The sequence below is a fragment of the Anas acuta genome, chromosome 1, assembly GCF_963932015.1.
Source record: "Anas acuta chromosome 1, bAnaAcu1.1, whole genome shotgun sequence".
NCBI lineage: Eukaryota > Metazoa > Chordata > Aves > Anseriformes > Anatidae > Anas > Anas acuta.
This window is the reverse complement of record NC_088979.1, coordinates 82,310,011-82,336,023: the sequence shown is the minus strand read 5'-3', so window position 1 is coordinate 82,336,023 and position 26,013 is coordinate 82,310,011. Positions and strand designations below refer to the sequence as shown.

At 40.8% G+C, this 26,013-nt stretch overlaps 1 protein-coding gene and 1 long non-coding RNA gene across 2 annotated transcripts in view; both read right to left on the bottom strand.

Annotated features, from left to right (window-relative positions):
• The window catches only part of LOC137856402 (uncharacterized), a 190,041-nt gene that overhangs the window by 113,112 nt on the left and 50,916 nt on the right, over window positions 1–26,013 (bottom strand). The gene's annotated exons all lie outside the window — the stretch shown is intronic.
• LOC137858168 (uncharacterized) lies at window positions 1,465–24,299 on the bottom strand. Its single transcript, XR_011097546.1, has 2 exons — window positions 24,004–24,299; window positions 1,465–3,669 (listed from the first exon to the last, which is right to left on the bottom strand). It is a non-coding gene; the product is annotated as an uncharacterized lncRNA (long non-coding RNA).

The window sequence follows — 26,013 nt, the reverse complement described above, 5'->3', positions numbered from 1 at the left end:
TATGGACTGTGGGAACAGTGGAAAGCAGCCCCAGACAAAGGGAGCTGGGGGTTGGGTTCTGGTCATCTGCACTATTCCATAGTGAATTTCTTCTAAATAATAAAACTATACTTTGATTTTGTTACAGCAGTACTAAAAGCTTAATCAGTCTTTTTTTTTTTTTTTGAAGAACCTTACAGAATATATTTGTCACTACCATGTATTGGTATGGCACCATATGCTGTTAAGTGCATAAGTCAGACTAGATGTGTCCTTTGAATCTTGATTTGCAGAGAAAGAACATGCATAGCTAAGAAAATAATTCTTCAAGAGTTGAGATATTCTTCACAGAACAGAGAAATAGTAAGCAGTGAGGCTTTCCTAGTAGTTATTCAGAGCTAGAAAGTAGAAGTATTGTTCTTCCTAGAATCAAGATTTAAACAGATATAAAGTTAAGAGTCAAGAGAGGAAGAAATATCAGAGTGGGAAGGTATTACATGAACTCAGGCAGAAGAAAATACAAGGTGAAAGTACTTCAAACTTCTCTGGCCTATTTTTCCAGCAAACAGATCCAACTGGCACTTAGTTCTTATCTGCTTCGTGAATTATACAGGAAAAAAATCAACCCCAAATTCTAAACCCTGCCTTTTGGATACAGCTGAGTATTCCAGTAATGAACATTATTTACTGCCCTGACCTGGCTTCAGAGATGCTTTAGTGAGATGGACAGCTCTAGACTCTTCATCTCATATTCCCCCCTCAGAAATAGAGGGCTCACTAGTCAGTCTACATCTGTGGTGACTGCAGGCCTTGCACTTGTGAACATCACAGTACAAGAGCATCATATAAGTATGGCCAACATTACTGTTGGAAGTGAAAGCTCAAAGAACATAGAAACTCAAAACAAATGCTTGAGGAGCGGTATGTCACAGGACCTGGTTTCTTCCACTGAAGTTAAAAGAACTTCAAGCTGCTGTGAGTTTAATCAGGAGTAGTAATAGTAATGGTACCCTCAGCTGGAGAGAGGGAAGGATAGGTATTTGTGCCAGTTCCACCAGAATCCATATAGCAGGAAGAACAAAGATCTATAATAAACAGCATGGTAAAATGAGTAACCATTTTTACATGATTCCATTAGCTATACTAGACACTGAAAATAACAAAAAAAACTCAGAATAAGGTAGCAGTTTTTCTTTGTTTTAGAAGGTGTCTGTATATAAAAGCAAGTAGCATGACAGAAAAAAAAATAAGAGGAACCAGAAGTACCTGCCCACAAAGGGGATTTCAACATTTTAAGTTTAACTGAAACGCAGTGGGGAAGTGAAACTGAATAGGAGAGGGGGCTTGATGTTGAACATTAGTGATCTGTGTTTGAATTGCTATACAGTGCTTTCTGTATGGTCAGTTGAGGCAGAATTACCTTATTCTGACATGAATCCTGAAAAGCTGAGTTGAACAACAATAAGCACAGAAACAAAGCAACAATAAAAACTGCTGATTTTTTAATCCTATTGAAGCTAAACAAACCACAGAAACATTGCAGAGCTCTGTATTACCAATTTTATGAATATTGTGCATATACTCGTCAAGATTTAGAGATTCAGAAGGAGGCTATATGGAGTGAAAAATCAATAACAGCACTGAGAAAGTACAATTATAAAGTAAAAAAAAAAAACACCACAGATCTAAGTTCTCACCAATTTTACAATGTCAGAGACCTAGATGCTAACAGGCTGGCACTGAAGAAAACGTGAAGTAGAGGACAAACTTGTTCAATCTTAACAAGCAGTTTTCAAAGGTATATAGACAATGTAGATGTTTCAATGAGGAATGATTATTTGCCCAAAATAATGTATGTTGACAAGTATCTGTGCATTTTTATTTAAAACAGAAATGCAAAAAGGTGAATGTTTATTTATTGAACAAAGTTAGGCTGATAAGATATTCAGGGACCATCTACAACAGATTTAGTAACTAGCAGCTTTATGTTCACTAGGTCCTATAAGGCTCAGTAGAAACCTAGTTTAATACAGCAAATAGAAAGACACAATTCTTTCCACCATCATTTTTATTTGTTTTTAACAAAAAACATTTTTAAATATAAGCACTTAGGAATCCTTCTGCCTCTTGAAGTATTACTATTCAAATTAAAAAAAATAATTCTCTGCTGATCTTTAATAACCTATCAATAATTCAGATAGATGGGTTTAATTTTAACCAAATCATACATTTCTTCGCTGCTTGACTGGCCATCATAACACTTCCAATGTCCACGGTCAAAGTGACACCAAGCATGCCACTGAAGGGTTAGCAGTAAAGCCATACACTGTACAAGCTTCCATACTTGCTACTGTGACTGCAGTCCAGGTATGACAGGACTGCTATTCCAGGCCAAATCTTCCCAAATTGAAGCTGCCTGTTTTGTCACTGCATTCAGTACATAAGTGAAGCATCCTAGTTTTGGTGCAGCTCAGTAATCAAGAGATCCAGCTGGTATCAGTCAAGCCATTAGCTCATACTCCCCAATTATTTCTAGGCACTGTGTATATAAGCCATGCTACCTGTACTGCTCATTTGAAAAAAAAAAAAAGAGACCTATGAAGAGCTCCCCACTGCTTTCTTCACCAACAAGGATTCCCTAACTGTAGAGCACACACACACACATATATATACACACATACATGAAATGCTCTCTGAAGTGGGGGAAAAAAAAGTGAAGTACCACCACTAAGGCAAACTGGTAGTTATGCATGCAGCATGCATTAGTTTTCATTTGATAGCCACCCAGACTCAGGTGTCTGCAATGCTTCAGTCCCCTGGAATCTTTTTCCTAACTAGTTTCAGGCCCACTCTGGTTACTAGCTCTAGCTGAAACCAGCTGGATCCCTTGAGTTGGAACAAGAAGTCAGGCAGCCACTGGACTTCAATTGCATTGTTTTCCTCATACAAGATTATGAGACAGCTTGACCAAAAACCAGCAAAACGTAGATAACCCTCCACTTTGTATTTCCAGGCAGCTGGAAACCCAGCAGACAATGTAGCTGTTGCTTAACAAACACAGAAATCTACATTGTATGCCAGGTTCATGCCCCAAACCTGGACAGTCTTCCCATACAAGTGATAAACAGAAGCTGTGCACACCACAGTTCACAGTACATCTCTTCTCTTAATACATATATATTGTCACATTTTGTCATATTGCCAAGATGCCTTTTTTTAACATTTGTCCTTTGGTTAGGGTAGGTTAAAGATTCTTCATTCAGAAAAAATGAAGTCCAGATTGTGTGTGTTTGTTGTTTTTTTAAGCTCAAATTTGCAAATATCAACCAGTTCAACTACTACAAGCCCCAAGAATAGGCTATGGAAAACATCGCTGCTTCCCAATACACAATATCCAGGTATTTAATCTGATTCCCACTGTGAGGTAGATCCATGAGATATCCAATCCTTTACTTGGTTGGGGCCACACCTCAGATGTTAACTTGTTAGCACTGTGAACTTGCTCTGCACCTAGGAGAGATGATAAAAATCCAACAAAAAGTCTAGAGAGAAGATACGAGATGTCATCAGAGACCCAGTAGCCAGATGTAGCTGCTGATTGTAAAGACAGAATCTACACTGACTACTGAGCGATTGATGAGCAGCTACAAGTTCTGGGCTGACCGATCCACAGCATTAGTCCAACATGACCTGCAGAAACAATTAGAAAAAAAATCAGTATAAGAAACATTTCTGTAGATAAGCCTTCTTATATAGAATTTTCTACAGTTAATGTTCTACAAGAGATCTGTGTATAGTAAACAGAAAAGTGCCTTGCCAGGACCGAATTACTTCAGGTATGCAGTCATTAGCTTTTATAATTAACAAGCATTCACAGGGTGTTCCTGCAACTTTAATCTGAAATAACCTGTTTTCATCCTCATGTATTAGCAAAGAGCCAAAAGCAGATAACAAGAAACGCACACAAATTTAAAGTAGACTAATAGTAGAACCAAAGTCACCTCAAGTCCCTCCTTAATCCTCAATATAGTACAAGTTGTGAATTTAAAAAGCAAAACAAAAAAAAACACAGGCTGTTCTCACCCTGTCAGGAACAGTATTAGGTATATTGAAGTGTAAAGGCACAGAGGTAATCCTGAAATGGTGAAATATATCCCACATTGAAGTAAGGAAAGTACAATTCCTACATAATATAGCAGAGAAGGGGAGATACTTAGAGTTAACTCTATTAGAGATCAGGGTTTTGAGTCTGTGCATAAAAAGCTCCTGAATATACAGATTTTAAATCTTTTGTCTCTGGTGTCAACTGAAAGAATTCTAACTCTTTTCAGAGCTGAACCTGTTATACTATAGTGTAGCAGATCTGAAAGTAGTCTGAATAGATATATGTCTAACTTGACCTTCCAGTGGTGACTAAAATATACTTGAAGAACTCCAGAAATGAAGTACTAATATTTTACATGGCAAGGTCAGTATCAATAAAGACAACCAAAAAATGGTCAAATTACAAAAGCTTGTTAAATATTTAATTAAAACATTTGGGAACTAGTGAGACTTTCAACTTTAATGACAATATTTTTAACAGTCGTTGGCCCGCTAAGTGTTTTGCTGCCTTTTTTTAAAATGCAGAATCATAACTGACTGCAAGAGTTTATCTACACATTTTTAATCATTTAATCGTTTACAACAGTTTTACCATTAATGTTTGACCAGATTATAGCAACAATATCAGTGGTTATGGACCGGTCTATTGAAAAGCAATTAACTGGAACAGCTTGCTATCAAGTACTTCTTTCTGGAAAGGAGTGGTTGCTGTTACATTCCCACTGTAAAAGCAGCACAGGAGATGCATGCACATCTTGCTGAATTTCTCCACAATACATTTTCACAAACAGCATTTATTAAGCATGAATCAACATTACCTGATCCCCATACCAGTACCTCTGCTAACCTTCAGACTTTGTACAACTAACAGCAGTTTGCCAGCAGTGGGTACGTAACGCTACCTGAAGCACAAGAGCAGCAGCACCAAAGCTCAAGAAACAAATAATGAGAGATTTCTGCTGGACAACTTTGATCTGCACAATTCATTTACTGCAACCTCTCCACTTCTTCCTCCTTTCATAGCCTATGCCTTCATGATACTTCCCTGCCTTCAATCCACCTCAAGACAAGCCACCCTCTCACAGCCACCTAAAAAAGCCCACAATCTTCTATTGGATCTTCACCATGACACAGCCTTGGGCTAACCATTCCCACTGCCAGAGCAACACTTCCAGCTTTCCCCTCAGTTACAGCCCAACAGATTGCAAGAAGCAAGACTCATCTCTATCATATATCATATGGGGAAAGAGCATTTGAATCAACTAGGAAAAGAGTTTTCATTATATTGTTAGCTATTCAGTCATTCTCAAGTTTTAGCCAGGCCCCTTAAAGGTAAGCCACCAGTAAGTGAAATGAGGGAAGGAGCAGCACCTTGAGCCTGTACAACTCTCCTTCTAGGGCAGACTTTGCTGAGGGGCAGCCACAGGATGGCATTTCCTAACCACCCCCAGACTGCTAAAGAAGCAGGGTATGCAAGTGTATGCAGTATAGGAAAAGGTCACTGAGTGCCCCAAGAGACAATGGGTAGCATCACTTCATGTTAAGGGCTCTTGCAGGGATGAGAGGTTTGTGGCCACCTCAGAGATGCAGGAGCTCTTTCCTGTAGCACTGTGGACCCACTCCACATGTACAAGCCTAGGCCATGAATCCTCACAGTCAACTGAGCAGTGCCTGGGTTTGATATTTGTGCAAACAGGACTCTCATCACCATGTGGAAAGGAAGAAACACCAAGTTATTTAGAAGAATCTGCCACCTGTCATCTATAATATGAACAGGTGATGCTTGACACTAGTGAACTGTACTAATACGAAGGTTTATTGCCAAAAATATAAGAGCCAACCTGGCCCCACGAGGTCAAAATTTGAAAAATACTACTGGATGTATGCTATGCATCAGATCCAACGGCAGCTGACAAGAACATTTGTGAATCACTGCCTAACATACTCCTACCTGTACTTGCTGAATCAATATATGTTTAATATGACAATGTTCTTTAAGTAGATCGATCAGCCAAGGCAAGAAAGATACTGATACATACAGCACTGTACTTTTTCCAATTTGAATGAAGCCAGCAACTGCTTTTTTAAAAACCAAAATCATAGCTGTTGAATTGACAGGAAACAGAACAAACAGGTCCTTATCAATCAACATTGCAGCAGAAGTGATTCACATCATGGACTAATACATTAGAAGAATAGAGATGGCACTGACAGGTGTTGAATTCTGTAATGAGAAAGGGAGATAGCTACTCAGTATAAAGAGCACAGAAGGTAGGGAGGGAAATACCAGTTACCTGGTTTTGAACAATAGTTCTTCCCATGACATTATTGCATTTGGAAAAAAAATAAAATTATGTTCTGGACAATGCTGCCACAGGTATCAAGTGGACAAACAAAAAGAAATAGGTGCCTTTTACTAGTTTGCTTAAGATCCATATTGCAATACTCAGAAATGTGGCAGGGGATGCTTTACAGAAAGCAGTTGTTACCTAGATATTAGGTCCAAGAACTTCCCAGACAGAAAGCAAGTCATTATCTCTGCAAGTTTAGAGCTGACAGTTTCACCGAGTCTTAATAAAGTCATCACCAGGGACAGCCAAAAACTTGCATGTCAGTGCACTGGCACTGCAGTTTAAGAAATATTTCTCCATACTTAATGCACAATACAATGGAATTTCAGCATTCAACAAGCATGCCAAGAACTTTTAATTACCTAATATGAACTTAGGCAAATAGCCATTATGTCTTAAGTTCTGAATTCAGTGAAACAACTCAGTGCATTGTTTCAACTGAGTAAGCATACTCCTTACAAAGGAAACGTGTAATTGTGGAGTTCAGCTATGCATTGCAATATGCACTACTTAATGAAAAAGTTAACCAAGGCAGTAACTCTGTAGAAAAGTAATGTACAACTTTTTTTTTTTAAAACCCAAGGTAATGATACAGAAGGTGAAACCAACATTAAATACAGGTGTCTAATTAAAACACATTCTTACGCACATAAATTCCTCTGCAGTTACATAATTACACCAGAGCCAGGATCTCTCTGCAGCAAAGCATGTTTCCAGTGATCCCAGCTTCTGCATACCTCAGACCCTGTGACTGCATTGGTCAAACCCATTCAGACCAGCTGATGGTCACTTGACTCTCCGCACTATTTATACATTGCTCCATTAAGTGAAGCTCCGATTGGGCTGCACAGATTTATGAAAATCCTGCCCAAGACATTTTTTAAATTGCTCCACCAGAGAGTACTAGTATGAGCAAGCCTAGGGAGGTATACACTTGGCACAGTCTTCTAAAACAACTTCCTACAGGCAAAACCACTTGCATTCTCAGAGGCCAAGTAACTAGCTTGTTTTTAAAGCTGCATTTATCAGCAATTAAAACACAGTTACCTTTAACCAGAACCTATTTCTGAGTTGACTTTATGAACAGTCTTTGAAGGATTTGAAGCAAGTAGATAACTGGCTTCACAGTAAAATCCTTAAGGGGTGCTGTAAAGACTTACTTATTCTCTTATAGTATGCAAAATAAAAAAAACACAAACAGATCAACTCAAAATAATCAGTTACATAGGCATAAATAGAATTTGCTTCATATGGAATTAAACATCCCCTGAAGTTAATGGATTATCTGAGCCTATACCTTTGAAGAGAGGTATAAAGTTACCATGGAAGCGTATAACCATGAATTAAGGTTCTTAAACTATATGCATCCATACGCTAAGAAGTAATAATACTCCCTTCTGTAACATCTGCATCAGGACCATGGTATTCTGCAAGCAAGTAGTACTCAATTATCATCTATTGTTTTTAAGGACTCACACCCCTGTAAGTTGCAACTGTCCACTGGATGGCAATAATATGAAAAACTGAATTAACTTGTTCACCAAACTGTAGTAAGTTAGTTTATATAAGCAGCAGCAAACATTGCCAATGAAGTCTCTGTTTAGGAGCACAGTGTCAGACAGCTTGCCAGAGCATTTCAGCTCGGCTCTTCGGGAGTACAGAAGGCAGCTTTTCTGCACACCGGCAGTAGACGCAGCATTACAGAAACACCACCAGCTAGATCTGCTTGTGTGGACTCAAAACCAGCATTTCGAAGCATAAGGCAGGAGATTGCCAAAGCAGGAAAGAGGCGGGGTGGGAACGTAAAAAAAACAAACCCTCCCCATCCCCCCCGCCAACCCGTGTACCCCTTGAGCTCCTCTCCCTAAGCCAGACCTACGCAAGGTGTGAGTCACAGACTGTCTGCAGCCCCCGTGTCTGCTCCATACGTTCGCCAGACACACTGTGCATGCGTATGACGGGCGCACATCGGGGTATATTGCCTGCACGAAAAGAGGCCCACCCAGCCATTAAGAGGCAAATAGCTGATGCTCATAGCACATCGATGTTGTTGTAGTAGAGATGCTAAGCAAGATTCAACAGTGTCAGAGAATTACTTTATCAGATCATTAGCTAGCTTAAATATTTTTACAGCGTGCATGCACCTTGCAACAGCACACCCCCAGTATGCCAGATATTAACAATTTGACTAGCAATTCAACTGAAACATGAGCAGAAACTAGATGGGTTAAGCACAACACACTATATTTTTAGTGCAGATATGATTCAGCTCAGATTAAAAAAAGACCAAACACCACTCAACTCTGATGGCAGCTAAGTTTATTCAGACAAGCCTTTCCCAATACCCCTAACAGGGCATAGTCTTTGATGCTTGGGCTCTAAAAGCTCAACTACTCCCCAGTATGCAATTCAATTTAAACTACTATATGGTTCAAACTTGCAAAGTATCTAGTCTTTGTGGAAAACAGGGGCCTTCATCTTTCATGATGCCGTCATTCACTCATGGTATCTCTGCACAGAGAATACTAGGGGAAGAAAATATCACTGAATTGGAACCTAGTGTATAAGTGAAAGCATATCAGGGATGAGACAAGTTTGATCCACGCATCTGAAGGCAAGCTGAACAGCAACAATTTTTAAGATTAAATTCCCAACTCTGACAGTACGATCCTTCTGTGTAGTCCTCAAGGACCTACTTTAAGGATAATTACTCTTCCAAGCGCAGTTACTGCTTACTTCAGAGGAGAACAACAGCATTCATGTGTTACTTGAACTTTGCAATAAAGGCACTTGATTATTCAATTATGGAGATGACGCTACAAAGCCACCTGCTTCTGTATCACACCCTCACACGCAATAGGAGGGTGGTGAATATGAATTATTTGCTGTCCTGTTCCCCACCCTCTTCTCCTAATTACCTTACTGTCGAGTGAACTCAACTGGAAGAGGTAACTCCTCCAGCACACTGTCAGCTGCAATATGATGTTCACTACATTTATGCTGTAAACCAACTTAAACTATTTCCCACGACCTTACTATTCTTATAGGAAAACCAACTCTGTCCCCCAGGCAGACCTGTCTAAGCTCAGGAAAAAATATATAAGAACTACTTAAATATGAACTACAGACCAATTGTGAACCTTCAAGACAGGGAACCTGAACTACAGACATAGTTTAGACAGTGTCTTGCCTTATGAGTTAAGATGGACTTGATCCCCAAGGCAGGCAGTATGGCAACAGCCACTTTCCTTCTCCCCAGCAAGTGCTAAGACAATCCTCACTTGAATGAGAAGGAAAACATGTCCACACAAAATTTCACACCTCTTATCTTACACAACAAGCTTTTTTTTTTTTCCTGGAAACACAAGGCAAGTTACACAATGCATTGGGAAGGGCTGAGTGTTATGTTACTCACATGTACATTATGAAAATGTAGACTCTACAACTTCAATGAAAGATACATTTTAAGCAGACAATTTAAGACACGAATGATGAGTATACAGGAATATTCAAGTACTTACAATGCTGGAAATGGGAGCACAATTCCCATTACAGCAGACGCACCAAGTTAAGATCTCCTGAAACTTTGAAATTAAACCACAATTGCTGCTCTGAATAACTATTCTCCAAGTTATGTACAAGATCAAGCTTCTCAACAACATTAAAAAGGATCGCTGTTCTGAAGTGTTAATAAAAATCTTTACAAAATAAATCTGAAAGCCAGTGACACATTTTATCTCGCCTGAAGATTATCACATGACAACAGCATGCTACTATGCCACAGAGACCTAAATGTGTATGTCTCTCCCACTGCTCACATGACTTTGCTTCCTTCAGACCATAAAGGGCAAGCAGAAGTATGCTTAGACAACAAGCAACAGGTACAATGTTGCTGTTACTAAGAAACTTCCTAAAATAGATTCTTACTCTACAGAACCCAGTGCTAATATATTTACCACTGTTAATTAAATCTGGATGAAGTAATACACACCAGCAAGTCACATGCAGGTTACAAACACAAACCTGCACAGCACTAGGTGTGCAATATTCCGTATTTAACTTAAGTGAAAGCAGGAACTGTGGTGTAAGAAGGAATACAGCAGTGTCAAAGCTGATAAATGCTTCTAAAGCTACTACACTTCTTACTCCAAGTTGGTATTCCCAGGCACATTGTGGTAGAAGTCACACTTCCAGCTTTACAAATTAACAAGCTGAGGATTTTTAAGACACAGACTGAGACTCCATAGGGAAACAAAGATTATGTCTTACTGAAACAACCATTTAAATGAAGATCCCTCTGTACCTTCCCGTATACATAAATACACAAACACACACTTGCACTGGAGTGATGAGATCAGGTAAACATGGACAAACAAGTACACTGACAGGGGAGAGAGATGGATGTCAGAGCCATCCTAATGATATAGTTAAGCAGAAGGATCTATTTAGATCTGGGACAGTACTACATGGGCCATCAGTGAGTTACTTAATGAGGTTATAAACATCTGAGTGACACGTGGAAGTCAAAGCCAGGATGACCTCTCATGCTTGGCATCACACCCATAATGAAGAGATCAGCAAATAAGGGGCTGCTTCCCCTTATTGCAGTGTAAAAGCAGTCTGTACATACTGATTGCAATCAGGAAGTTTTTACAAAGGGTCACAATAATTAAGGTAAAAAAGCAGGAAAGTCCAGAACAGGTCTCAAGGATGCGAGAGATGCTGACATCGCTACCACTACTGTTGATAAATTAAAGGTTACTTGTGACATACAAAGATGACTTTGGCATAGTTTAACAGCCAATACTAGAAGTAGATGAACAGGATACCGAAGAAAAACCATAAAGCCACAAACTTAATAGGTCAAAAAGTATATATGACCATATTGTAATACGGAACAGATTATGTGTTTAGCTTTTACTTTACCCCTTTCTCAGAAAGGGAAATATGGAACCCGGAAGAAGCATGAACTTGTGGAAATATCTTGTGCAAGTGATATAACTACCATGAAACAGAAGAGAGGAGAAACCAGCTGGAGAATCGTCTCCCACAGCAGATATAATCTCCTGACCATTTTATCTACTCAGAATCTTGCCAAGATTATTTTCTAGTTTTTCCCATACTGTGAACTGGTTTTAGGCCATCTCCAACAACAACAAAAAAGGACAAAATAACTAAGGACCATTATATAAAATATAGCTGTAAAGAACTACAAAGTAGCTATAGAGTACTCAGTTCACTGGGATAGAAAAACTCCAGAACCCTCAGGAATATTCAAATTAAATAATACATACAACCCTCCAAGTAAGACAAACAAATAGGAAGCAATATAACTTTGGCTAAGATAATCTTAGAATAAAGATTTAATTCAGGGCTGGCAGAGATGGCACAGTACTGAGGAATGAATGTGGACTAGCATACCCTGGGGTATTTGAAAAGATTCAAAGTAAAATCTTTAGCAGTATGAAATATCAGCAATCCACACAAGATTAAATATTTAAATTACTATTAGATTTTGGTTATGACAGAACAGAGAACAATGCCAAAGTGCTCTCAGTTTTGAGCTGCATGTTTAATATATTAAGCAATATCGACTACTGAAACTTTGAGAGAAACACTTCAATGCTGTAGCATGCAATGGCAGGTAAGTTAATTCATTCTGCCATACAAGAAGCTGTTTTGAGTTATAAACGTTGCATTAAAACAGCAGTTCTTACTGGAGCTTCTCATGAGGACTCCCAAACTGGTCTGAATAAGCAGCGCTGCAAGGGTGGGTGAGATGCCCATGGTATACACAAAGACCTTCAGTCTCCAACTGAAAACCATCAAGAGCTCTGCTGAGAAGCTGGCATTCCCAATTCCTAACACATACTTAGGAAAAACGCAAAAACTCAAAACAGACTATCACTACAGGCTATGTTATAGGAACATGGGCTATACCTGACCTACTTCATCTAATTTGATTTACTGCAATGCGCACTTATTAGGCACTATTAAACTCAACTGTTTAACACTTGGATTTAAAATCAGGCCTGTTCCAACTCAAGTTTGTATCCCAAAATTTCCTCATTTTCTGTCTTTGGTAATAGAAAAAAAAAAAGTGATGGCAGAGTATACTCTGAATGTAGTCTTTTTTTTTTTTTTAAAGAGAAAAAGAAACATCCAAGCAGGGCCATGAGGATGACCAATAAAATATCCCACTGGGAAGACAAACATATTGCATGCCTGAATGCTATAAGCATTTCAAAAGCACAAAAAACTCAGAAGCAACTTGAGAGCAAATATGAATTACTAAGCATGGGATGCAGACTGACCACTTCATGTGTGCATTCCATCAATATTATGAATGAAGACTGTAATTCAGAACAGACGTGGTTTAATGAGCGAGGCCTCCTCTCTACTACTGCAAGACATACTGGCAGAGGTATACCTATAGACATGTGTTTAGATGTTGCTGGTAACCTTTGTGTTAAGCCCAGAAGACAAGTGATGGAGAGTTCCAGATTTACTCACAGTGAATTAGCTAAAGCAAGGTTACCTGAATAAAAGAACGAAAGCCATTTACTGCAAAGTGAACTGTTAAAACAGTCACAGGAATGAATATTACACATTCTTCTAATTAAATTTAATTTTGGAAGAAAAAATTACAGATCAAAATGACAGTAAGACAACTTAAATTTGGCCATATTAAAATTCAGATCTCACACTGTATACTTTCATTCTTAATATCAGAGGAAGAGAAGAAAGACTGAAGATGTCTTTGTAGTATACTAACAAAGAAATTCAAACTATGAAAGAACATTTCAAAAACCACCAGATGAATTTGTCCCGACAATCCATCCAGTAAAGTTTAGATACGACTGATATTTTGTAATGCACAGCAATAACACCATGAAATATTGTCAGACTGCCAGCATCATTAATCCTCACTTTTCCAAAGGTGTGTGTGGGGGGGGGAACATGCATGTGAATGCTTCTGACAGGCAGCAAGAAGATGGGTACTCTTGACTTTCTGCTCTATGTCTGCTTATGGCATCATCAACTCAGGTTGTCTTATTTCTCTTCATTTCTCTGTCCATAAAATATTCACAACAACTACTGTGGACATGTGAAATAAGGCATGAAACAATTTCTTTACTGCAGTCTGTCAAAAAACACTTTAACACATTCAGCCTTACACTTGGAGTCATTTACTACCTTTTGAGTTATGGATAGCACTGCTTTGCCGCTCTTTGTAGTTCATGCCTATACAGCACAATTACCACTCTATACTTGATGCACAGGGTTCCAGGTAAGAGACCTGGAACTTATGTTTTCTAACACATTGAAAACATTTTCCTATCATCTGCATAGAAGCATTTGCTTCTGAAGGAAGCGTACATTGCCACTTACAGACTTGAGGAGTCAAGTATTTGCTTTACCGTATCACTAGAGTAGCCTTCGAAAGGCTGTCAGGAAGTTTCTTCATTTTGTTGGCAGAATGCCTCATGCAGCATCACTGGGTAACCGATGGGGAAATCCAATGAGCTACATGAATACAAACATCAGCACAAGATAACAATTCGATGGTAGAGTTGCACATACCAATGACTAGAGGAAATGTATTAAAACAGTCATTTTTGAGATAACTCCAGAGCTCAAATCCTGGTATATTCATAGCCTGCATGATGCGTACATAATCGCAAGTACTATATCTACAAAAAAACCCACTGCATTAGTCAGACAACTGGAAAGATGTTTAAAAAGATGACATTCTAAAAAGGCAAAGATTTAGAGTACAAGGCATTTTCAGTGAAAATAATCCATCTGACATCCCAAAAGAAAAAAAAAAAGATCCCTTTTAATAATTGATGCCTCCAGAAGAACTTATTCAGCTAAAGGTACATATTAAATCCTAGGAGGTATAGTGGGAGTAAAGTGTTTTGTACCACATCTTGCCATAACAACAGAGAAATAACACTACAGATCCTAGTGAGTTTAACCACTTTCGGCATTACTTAAATATGTGCTGAACAATTAGATGTGGCTTCGAATTTGTCAGAAGCTGTTTCTAACTACACGTCTATCTGATGTACCACCAGTGAAGCAGTGAATCAGTCACACACAAAAGCATCATTGGAAATTCTCCTGAAAAATAGCTGAGCACTTAATCTCAAGTGCAAGAAGTGCAAACTGTGAGTAAAGATGTAAACCGATGCAAACCAGCATTCCCACCCAGCAGGGCTCTAGGTCTGTTAGTGGCAGGACAGAGGAGTTCAAAGTTCACTTTCACAGTTGATGTGGGTTTCCTTCAAGATGCCTGGAAAATGACTATGTTGACCACATCCACATTCTGAAATACTTTTTTGAGAACTCCTAACGAAGCTTCAGCCAAAGGAACAGGAACTGACTCATTTGTACAGTACCCATCCACTGCACACTCACTCAAGTGTGTGCCTAAAATGCACGTGGGCAGAAATAAAGCCATCAAGATTCACATTGTATTTGAGACTACAGCTAGAAATTTTGTATTGACACACCAGCACTCAGCTTGAAGGTGTTTTCACAATCTATCTTTATCGCCACAGACTGCTGCTTACTGTCAGTATCAGTTCTACTGCTTCTGAACACAAGATTATGTGCAAGACTTAAAAACATGAGTGTATTTTACTATTTGCAACTCAAACTGGCCATGAATAAAAAGGTAAAGACAAATGAGCTAGCGTTGGTATCACAACCTGTGCGTAGCATGTAAAAAGAGATCAAGTGTACCATTACAAATGGAGTGACTACACATACACTGTGTGTGAATTGGCTCTTTCCTAGGTATGTTTTATGGCATGATAAAACAGTTCAGAAAATTAAACTTGGCATCCAACAAATCACTCCAATAAATCCAATTCACTCAATCTTCAATGCATGGGAAAACAGTGTGCAGTGAAGGAGGCTCTGTACAGAAGGACATGCGTAGTACCAAGTATCAGTGTAGGGCTCTTAGCTATGTATAGACTTGCAGAAAACAGGCATCCCATTTAAAAAGTCAGCTTTCTACAAAATAGGTGTGCCACTAAGCCATTGTTTAAACCCACCGAAACTGCACTGAATCATTTCCCTGAATAGCATCACAATGAAGTGGGTGTGTTGTTTTTAAATCAAGGTGTCTAAACGATTTAACAATTTTGATTACCAGCATGTCCCAAAAAGCCCACTAAATTCCATAAAATTGCATATATAGACAAGATGCCAAGGAAGCAGCTCTGCACCAAACAAATTAGGAAGGTAAATACTGGATTCCAGAAAGAAAAACAACTGCAGCCTGACTGCAGAACCAAACTATTCAGAATACATGTATCCATTAACACCTCTGCTGCACATGTCTAACAACTGGCTTCCTGAACTGAACACTGTCATTAAAAAAAGTTAACCTGACATCTCACGAAGTTTTCCAAATAGTTTTGGCTCTCCAAGGTGTCACAAAGCAGCAGCTTTATCTACAGCATACAAGTATTTTCTTTTTCCTCCCTAAAGGAATATTTGACTAAGCTTCCCTGCCCATATCTAGGCACTTTTTAACCGATGTGCACTTCTGTAGTATTGCATACTGCTCTTCTACCACAGGATTATTTACTCAGCTTCAGCCAAGAAATTAGAAAGCTTCAGTTGACCAATTTTCAGGTAGCAAAGTGATATTAAAAACACCCAAACCAAGCCAGCCACAGTCCCTAACATTACTCCTTATCAAGGGGCACTCTGGCAACAAGATGCAACTCTTCAGGCAGAAACTTTTTGGGAAGACACACCACTCAGGTTGTTAACAAAGCTTTTTTCCCCTCCCTAACAGAACAGATAGGCACAGAGCATCTGCTAGCTTCATCTGAGAAGACCTGCCACTTGAGAGTCGAGAGGCAATTAAGAGTTTTACTCAAATATGCCATCTTCTGCTCTCCTTTTCTACATACAGCCCAATATTTTATCTTTTCCAGAGCAATCTTTGCTATAGTAGTGCTACTACAACACATTTCCAAGAAAGAAACATCTACATAGGGTAGAGTCATTTTCATCACAAGACAAAGAAGTGGTACATCTCAGTTTTATTACTTAAAAAGGTACCTCCCAATAGTAACTGTGCTGCTGTTATGAACGTAACCACTAAAAGATGTCACATTTCATACTCAGAAGCGAGCCATTTTTCCATGTCATTCTGCCTACCGAAAGTGGCCAAACGAAACCCACAAGGCAGCTGCAACCTCAAGCATCCTCCTGACATCAGTATACTTTCTCTAACACTACGTGCATTTCAGACAGACCCAGAGGTTCATTCCTTCCACAGCCTCAAACCCATTGTCAGAAAGCACTCTGGTTTTCTGAACATGAAGTGAGATTTTGCCATCCTTAGCTCCAGCTGCAGTATTACAGAAGTTCTTAGCAAGACCTGTTTAACTGTTAATTTCTCAATTAACAGTTTGAGTCATTCCAGAAAGGCAGGTGATCACTGAGGTGAAGCAATGACAATTAGGAGTCTCGCTCATACTGCACCTGTTTGACCAAGTGCGTGTAGCATTTTTATGTTCTAGAGACATACATGAAGATACCATGTGCTTGGGTATCAACCATTCCAACCTTTCAGAAGTTCAGCCAGTGCAAAGTCAAGTTGTATCCCTGGATGTGACAACAGTGCAGAATACCAAACAATTGGTGGGCTTGAAGTGAGCAACACCCTTAAAGAAAAATAAATCACGTACAACTCCCACCAGAAGATCGCCCACATCAGGCAGCAGACTGGAAACCAACCAGTCACTTGACTTCCAGTTCCCCACCCCAGCCACGAGGCACGTCTTGTGTCTTGTCCGCTCACAATGACAATTACTTCCAAGTGTTAATGACACTGCACTGCAGCACAGCTTAGCAGGCACCTACTAACTGAAGGTCAAAAACCTTTTAAGGATGCTCAGAAACCGGAAGAAAGATTCCCTTAAGCAAGGAGCAGGGCAGTTCCCTGACAAAGCAGTTTTGTAGCCCTTACTGCAGTTTTTCCCCCTCCCAGAGTTTCCAATACCACATTCTCCCTGCATCGTATTTGGGCTCTCCCTATCACAACTGCAAACACTATTATGCAATGTACGTGAGCGCTGCGTTTCCTATAGTTTCCGGAAGAAAGAGTAAACATTGGATTTCATCCTCATTCCACAGCTGCTTGCGGGGAGGGAGGCCTCCCATGCACTCCTTCCTCCCCTGAGGAATTTGGTCGGAGGGGCAGAGCTCTCCCAGCCACAGCTCCAGCTCAGCTGCAACAGCAGCTCGGCTGCTCCGGCTGCCCACCATGAAACCTCACCGGTGGGATCAGGCGTTTTGCCCACCTGTTTTGTGCCCCAGGTACCTGCTCGCTCAGGAAGCTGGCACCCCAGAGGCTAGCCTTGCTGTCGCTAGAGATAAGTTGGAAATGCTGCGATTACTGACAACAAGCTTCACTCGGTTTTTCATTCAATGGGGTCTACGTCAAGTGTGGACACTTCATTCCTGAGGCTCATTAGTAACCACAATGCAAATTGATTAATACTAGTACACACACTCAGTGCACACAGTAACCAGAAGAACACGCTATTACTCATTTAATTCTCGAGAAGTCAATGCCCTACCAAGTACCTAAGGAAACACCCTCAAGCTTTGGAAAATATACTTAAATTTAACCAATTCAGAAAGAATTGTGCACTGATAAATGATTAGTGGTACTACAGACAGAGCCATTAATGATGTGTATTTACTTATACCTCATTATATATAAATTCATTCTGAAACTTAACTAAGGCCAAAAGCTTGAAGAGGGAGGAATTTGTTGATACTAAGTAAGGCTCCCTCCCATGCAAAGGTTTTCATCTTATTCACTAGTGAATTTGGTCAGAACCTTACCAACTTGCAAGATTTGCTTGGAAGCTTAATCCTCATAAGTTAACTAACTTAAGGAAATAGCTCAAAAAAAAAAAAAACAACAAATAATTAGGAGGCATCTTAAAAAAAAATGAAGTGATCAGAACAGCTAAGTGTACCATTCCATCACATTCTTGAATTTTTCAGACACCCCTTCTGCCCCTTTTATACAAAACCAGGAATGTTATCTACATTCATGTTATCTACGTTCATGTTCACATGACCATCTCCCATTCAAAGCATTTGAATTCCCATCCTGTAAAGCATACCTCTGAATGCTGAGCCTTCCTTATCACAAGATCATAGCTTTCAACTAAGCCTGAAATTTGAAGTGAGATACTTTCTTAATGTTTGTACACAATAAGTCTGTTTCTAAATGTTTTCAATGGTGTTATGTAAAGTTTTGTTTTGTTTAACTTCTGTTCCCCTCCCCCTCACCCCCCCAATGCAAATTAAGAAGACAAAGCAAAACAGGCCCCTCAAAACCACAACAACTCCAAGTATTTTCAAGTAAAGATACAGGCAACATTTGCTAGTAGAAACCATTTCATGTTTATCGCCCAACCACACACTTGCTAGGCAAGGGCAGCAAAAGATTAGTAGAATACAAATATTTAATTATTCACAAGTCATCCAGACCTGTGACGTTTTCCTTAAGGTGTGAACAGCTGGCTGCAAAATTTAGACCAGATGTTGCTCTTAAAATGAGCACTGATTTATAAACAGTTTCACCATGACCAAGACAGCTACAAAGCTGCACAGCACTATGCACCTATTTATAGTGGATATTTCTGACAGTGAAGAAAAATGAAACATCTGGTGCAAGATGATTATGAAACAGATAAATCTCATCACCTAATAACTGCAGAGCACAACATTTCAGTAACACAAGCAAATGTGTAAGGAGGAAACCAACAGTCCTCAGGAAGATGCTCACATGCAATGGGCACGGTTATTGTAAAGACGTAGTTCAGAATTACCACAAAGAAGACCAACGTAATTCTTTTCAAGCTGTTGACGTTAACTTCACATTATTCAGAGAACAACTCCAGGCTGCAGATTCACCAGGGGAGTAGCATCACTGTCTGACATTAAATGCAAGCATGTGCCACGGTAGCATGAATAAGCATCTATGCATTCAGACCTTTTGCACACACATACACCCCACCTACAAAGACCTTTGGAAACACCAAGAAGTTATCAACATGGACATGTGCACTACTGAGAGCTTGGCATGGCTGGATGTCAAGAAAGACAGAAGTTTATTATATTATAAACATATAGGGTAAAAGCATGTCTTCTTGGTGCCATAGCTAAGATAAAAGCAAGAACTGCAACAGAACTGCTGGCCTAGAAAACTTGTTTCTTGAATGAGCATGAGAAAAGATCAACCATAATGCAGTCTAATGAAGAAAGAACATTTTTGGAATAGGTTAAGAATCTGAAAGGTGGTATACAAAAAGTATGTATTCCCATCTCAGGAAAGTATTGTCTTGTTTTTTTCCTAGTTTTTCTGTTGTTGTGTTAGATCATCAGTTTACCTGGTTCAATACCCCATGATATAATGCATAGTAGAGCATACTTTCTCTGAAGAACAGCTACCATTTCTTCCCTAAACAAAGATGCTTGTTATCCAGCTGTTCTGTACCATCATCACTCAAGGGTGAAATTTTTTACCTTTAGAAAGAAATCTCACTCTCTAGAAACAGAATTATGTCTAGGAGACAGCAGACAGTGCCCTCCTGTGAGCCATACCTAGTCCCACCTTTTCCTGGTGATTATCATTATTTTAGCTGATTTCAGCAGGTCTGAGCTCTATTCAGGCAACAAGATGATTAAGTTCAAGACAGTGGGGGAATATACCAGCACGTAAGTACAGCAGCTTGAAAATAGGGTACAGTCCCTTCTCCTTGGGCAACTGGTTGCAGTTCAAACTTATCACTAGGAATAGCCATGTTAGGCAGTGGCTTTATTTTTAGGCAGACCAACAGAAGGCAAGCTTTCTTGCAGAGCTGCATCATACTCCTCTGTCAGGTATCTTTAAGAACAAATTAGAGATACAGCCACCAGGATTTGCTTAAAAACAATTCACTTAACCCTCAGGGCAGGGTGATGGTCCTCCAAAGAACCTCTTTTATGCCATGTAGTTCCTTCCTTTTCATGCCTTGCATTTGTAGGTTATCAGTCCGTGATCAGCTTCAAAAACATGCAACCATTATGTACCATTTCTTGAGTGAATTAATTCCTAAGCTTTGCTTCATTAATCTCAGTCATAAGAGAAGCTTCATCTTCTGTCCTGTAACTGCTGATCTTCTGAGATACGGATGACTTCTGCTATTTGTACCTATGTATCACATACTTAAATCTATACTGCTTATCAACCTTGGGAACAATACACGATATTCATAGAAGCAAGTTAATGATGATGCTTTGACATTATCAACTGAAGCTGCTGTAATTACATTTATCATGTGCAAGAGACAGAAGTATTTAGACATATATTCCACCTCAGTCTACCCCTCATCTAGTATCTTACGCTTCACTTTCATTGTGCAGAGAATTTCCAATAAGATACTAACAGCAATATTAACAGCCTATCACGAGTCTATGCATGTGCCATGTCTTACACGTGTTTTGAAAGGTGCTCTCTCTATCTCACAAACCCCAAGCAAACAAGTAACATCAGTTCTACTTATCACAGCAAGAGCTGGAAAGTTATTTGTAAGAACAAATCAAGGCAGACGTAATAGCCTGATTGCCCCCCTGGGAGAACTACTGCAGTCATATTACACTGCATTTCTAACAGTTATAGGTGCAGAAGAACCATCTGCAGTACTAAAGTTACAGCTGGGTGAACAAAATGTTTCTGCATTTATATAGCATGACTTCCACATCAAGAATCCAGTTTTCAAACTTCAGCAAAGGCAGAAGAACATAAAGAGGAAAAGATCTTACAGCTCAAAGAACTACAGTCAAGGCAAGCACGCTAAGGGGCAACTCATTCTTCCTTCTCACTAAATAATAATAAACATAACATCTTCAGGGACTGCAAGCAAGTGTCCTTGCCTATTGAAAGCTTTCCCCGAATTACAGGTATCTGGAGGTATAACTGCTAACCCAAGAATAATTCCTAGGAAGAAAAATGAATAATGTTCTAAGAAGTGATAAACCATCGTACTTAACAAAATGCCTCCCCCACCCCAACATCTTAGTGGGGAAAAAAAGTCTATTCAGACACTGAATTGACTTATATAATCTAACCAGTTCAAGATGCTCTGGGGGCGGGAGGTGTCACACACCACGCATTGGAAGTTTCCGTAAGTCATCGCAACTATTAGAAGGATTTCTGATATCCATGACCTGAAAAATGTTTTGGTTGGAAAAAAATTTACACCCAGGGTGTACGTGTGAACAAGGAGTAACGTGGCACATAAGAGTATTGATATTAAATCAAAATTAATAACCAGTGCAGAATTTGCTTTTATCTGACAGTTCAGGGTAGCACTACTCAATAGTGTTGTATCCTAGAGGCAAGCACTCTCCACATGTTCACACTCTCTTGCCATCCACATAAACAAAACATTTTACGGACTCAATCGACTACTGCATCACTACCAAACAGCTCTAAACTAGGGACAGAAGCGACCCAGCCACGTAGTCCTTTCAGTATTTGAGATGCCAGCTGACGCAAACTATAACTGCTGACATACAAAAAGCCAGTTTTACTTTTTTCCCATATCTGCCCTTCTCTGCATTCGTGAAGAAGCACCACCACACTTGCAATAATTATTGAAAATAGCCATTACGATATATTGCAAGTTCTGCCCATAACAGTTTTCTTTTCAGGTTCTTCCCCCTCCCAGCATTTTCTGATTCCAAATGCTTTCCTTTCAGAACAAATGTTTTCATTACATATGTTCACAAAAAGACAGCAAAAACATACTAACAGAATTAGCGCAAAATGTGGTTTTGCATGAGATCATATACTACAAAACGTATGATTTTTTTTTTTTAAATGAATAAACTGGAACAGTCAACAGTATGACACAAACCAAAATACAAGTAACAGACATGATCTAAACAGAATTAGACTGGAACATGTTTGTTTAATTCCTGAAATTTCAGTTTATGCTTAAATCAGTCACTCTTCACCTCGTACATGTATTTCAAAACAGGTGAGTGAACCCCAGCGGGAGGTTGCTAATCATTTTATTAAGATATGACAAATCCATTAGAGTTGTATTTTCTCAAGCTTTGGATATTCAAGCAGAGTAGTATGTGCTTTGTATTTTCGGGAGGGTGAGGGGAAGGGAGGGGGGACCTCTGGCAAGAATGCTAACCTTATGAATTCTTCCTCTGGAATTTTAATTGGTAAATCTATAAGTAAAAACGTACCCAGCTGCAGAGAGCTGCTCCCCAGCCCCAAGACGATCACAGGACCTCAGAGCAGTTTGCTCAAGACTGAAAAGAGCCTTTTCCTCAGGTGGTGCGAGCCACACCTTAGCTAAGAAGGAGACTTTGATAGCAGAAGTCGGGTTGCACTCTTCCCCATTTGCTAAGGCACGGTGCCTTTAGAAGACACGCTTATCTTGAAATCTATTCTTTTTATTGCTTCTCTTATTAGACGTTTCCTACTCGTTTTTACTATAAATTTAGCTACACGGCAACCTTGAGCTCTATTTTTATATAAAGCATTGTTCAAAGAGCTTCCGAAAATTGTATTAGGAAAGAGAGAAAGGCCTTTGAACAATTAAGACAAACTTCAGAGCAGAAATGTAATCTCAACACTAAGTAGTTCACTAAGTAGTTACCCCCCCTCTTTTTTTTTTTTTTAAACCTTCATCAGGGGAATCGAGGGCACTTAAACCAAGAGCTTTAAAACCAAGAAAACCAGGAGTGTCACCCAGAGCATGCTCTCATTTAACCTGCCACCCAAGTGCTTTCCTGAACGCATCTTGAAGAAGTTACAGCTCAAAAAGAAAGTAAAAATAAAACTCACAAATCTTAACAGATTTGAAGCGCCAGTTACGGCTTGCAGACGATAATATATTCGCTCTCCGCTTTACCCAGCGAGAGGCAAGGTCTGCGCTGCGTTACAGGTACGCCTGCTCCCCATCTGCCCCCATTTCGGGGCAGCTCCCGCAGCAACAGCTCCCGCGCTCAAAACCGGATTGAAAGACGCCTTCCCGTTTACACTTCCAACGCAGCGAGCCGGTTCCTGATCCCGCATGGGATGCGGGAGCCGAGCCCAAAGCGCCACCCCGGAGCTCGCCCCCATCGCGCCCCGATCCTGCCCCCGGCTCCGCAGCTCCCGGCGGGATGCGAGCCCCGGGGGAGCCGCGAACAGCAGGGGGCTGTGCCCGGCTGCACACCCCAACCCACGGGTCCCCATGCGGATAAAACCCGCCCCGACCCCCCCCCACACACACACACACCCGGCTGCGCCCCCGCGCATAAAACGCGCAACGGGCGGCTTCTACGGCCACGCGTGCCGGGCTCCCCCCAGGCCAGCCGGGCTTCCTACAAGTCCCTAAAAAACTTCCCCCGCCACCAAAAAAAAAGAAAAAAGAAAAAAAAAAAGAAAAGCAGCGAGGGGGAGGCGCTGCGCCCCCCTCTCCCCAGGTGCGCTCCCTCCCTCCTCTCCCTCTCCCTCCTCCCCACTCACCCAGTGGAGCCATTTCCTGATGACAGCCGGCTCCCGGGGCCCCACCGGGGGTGCGGGCCCCCCCAAATTCGTCCCGTACCGGCTCGCTACCGGAGCTTTCCCCCCGCCCCGGTGCCGCGAGGCAGCGCCGCCAGGACCGGGAGCGGGGCCGCTGCGCGCCCGCCGCCGCCGCCCCGCGCCTCTTATAGCGACCCGCCAATTAAGGGCGCCCAATCAGCGGGCGGCGGCCACGTGACGGGGCAGTTCCAATTACCGCGGAGAATTTTTCTGAATTAGCGGGGTTACACAAAGGACAACTCATTGAGGGGGGAAGGAAAAAAAAAAAAAAAAAAAAAAAAAAAGGGCAGCGAGCGCGAGAGAGAGCGGGAACGCCCAGCCGGAGCCTGCTGGTGATTTAAAGCAGGAAACTCCCTCGCCTCACGCAGACACGGACGCATTCAGGACCGGCCAGCAGCCGAGCGAACGAGAGGAATGTCTGGCACACAGCGCGCTCGGCTCGGCTCGGCTCCGCTTCGTGCCGCTGCCAGCGAGGCCAGCGCCGCGCTCTCTCCCCCCGCCGAGGCGCTCGCTGCCGGGGGAAAAAGGGGAAAACACGTGGAAACACGTGAAAACGCGCACCTCCCTCTCTGGCTGGCTGCGGGGAGGACCCCTGCTCCCTAAGTGCAAAAGCTTATTATTATTATTATTAATTTGCCCTTATTATTATTTTTGAAACGTACAAGCTGGGAATGGTTTTCTAAGCAAAAGCTGGCATTGCTGCGAAAAACTTTTTTTTTTTTTTTCCATGTGAATCAATAACAAATTGAATTATTTCTCGCCCCAAAGCATTAAACAATCGGTGGCTACCAGCCCTTCTTGCCAGGAAGGATTTGCCAAAACGCACCCGTGCTAACTAACGCTTGGCGTCTTTTATTTTGCCGGAATTGCTCCAAGAAGGGTTGAATGGTATCTAAGGAACAGGCTCTAACTTACAAGCAATATTAAAATCCTCGCCTGCCCGCAAACCCTCACGGCACACGGGCCAACGCCTTCGAGCGCCCTCGGCGCTTGCTCAAGGCGTGCGACCAAGCTGCCTTCATCTCCATTTGTGCGCCCTAAAGACACGCATAGGGCCGCGCGCATCACGCGGCTGCAGGAAACGCTGTTCGAGGCAAAACTGGAACAACTGCGAGGCTGCCTGCCACGGACGAGCCTTGCCAATCCCAATTTATGGGCAGGAAATGTATGCCAGGGCAAACCATTCAAGATGACTCAAGTCGCCTCTCCCCCACCCTCCTGTGCCACAGAACAACAGGCCTCTTCAGCGACGGGGAGTAGGACCTCGTGGAGGAATGACTCAAAGCTCAGCTCTGGGGTAGGGGGAAAAAAAACGACAGGACAGAAAACACCCCCTAACTCCCCTTTTCATGTTATATCAATTAAACACACAACTGTCTTGAGGTAATAAACACAACGAAAGCAAAGCCATCTAGTTTTACCGCAAGATAAGTTTACTGAGGTCAAACCCAAGGGAAAACTAATCTAACCACATTTTCAAATTGTTTGGAATATTCCATAGCCCAATGAAACCATAAAATGACAAAAACATCCTATCCTAGAATAGCACGAGCATAACAAAAAATGTTTTAATTAAAGGCAGATGACCTAATAAAAATTTCACACTCATGCTGTGTGTGTATAAAACTCAGTATCGGTTTTTCATCTATCACAATTTTTTATAAGAAAAGGATCATATGTTTAATTCATTTAGATGGTATTTTTTTGGTTTTGATTAAAGTGATTTGAGTAAAATAAAGCAATACTTTGGAATACTTCAAAATTGTAGTCTTTATCCTGTCATGAGCTTTAAGAAGGCAAGTGATTTTAAGTAACAGGTAGTCAGGTTACCGTATCAAGAGTTACATCTTTCATCTTCTTGAGGGACAGTGAATAAATGTCCCTAAAAGGCCATGGGTTTTCTATTAACATTAAAAATGTGAGATGCGCTGCCCACTCTGGCCAGAACTTTAA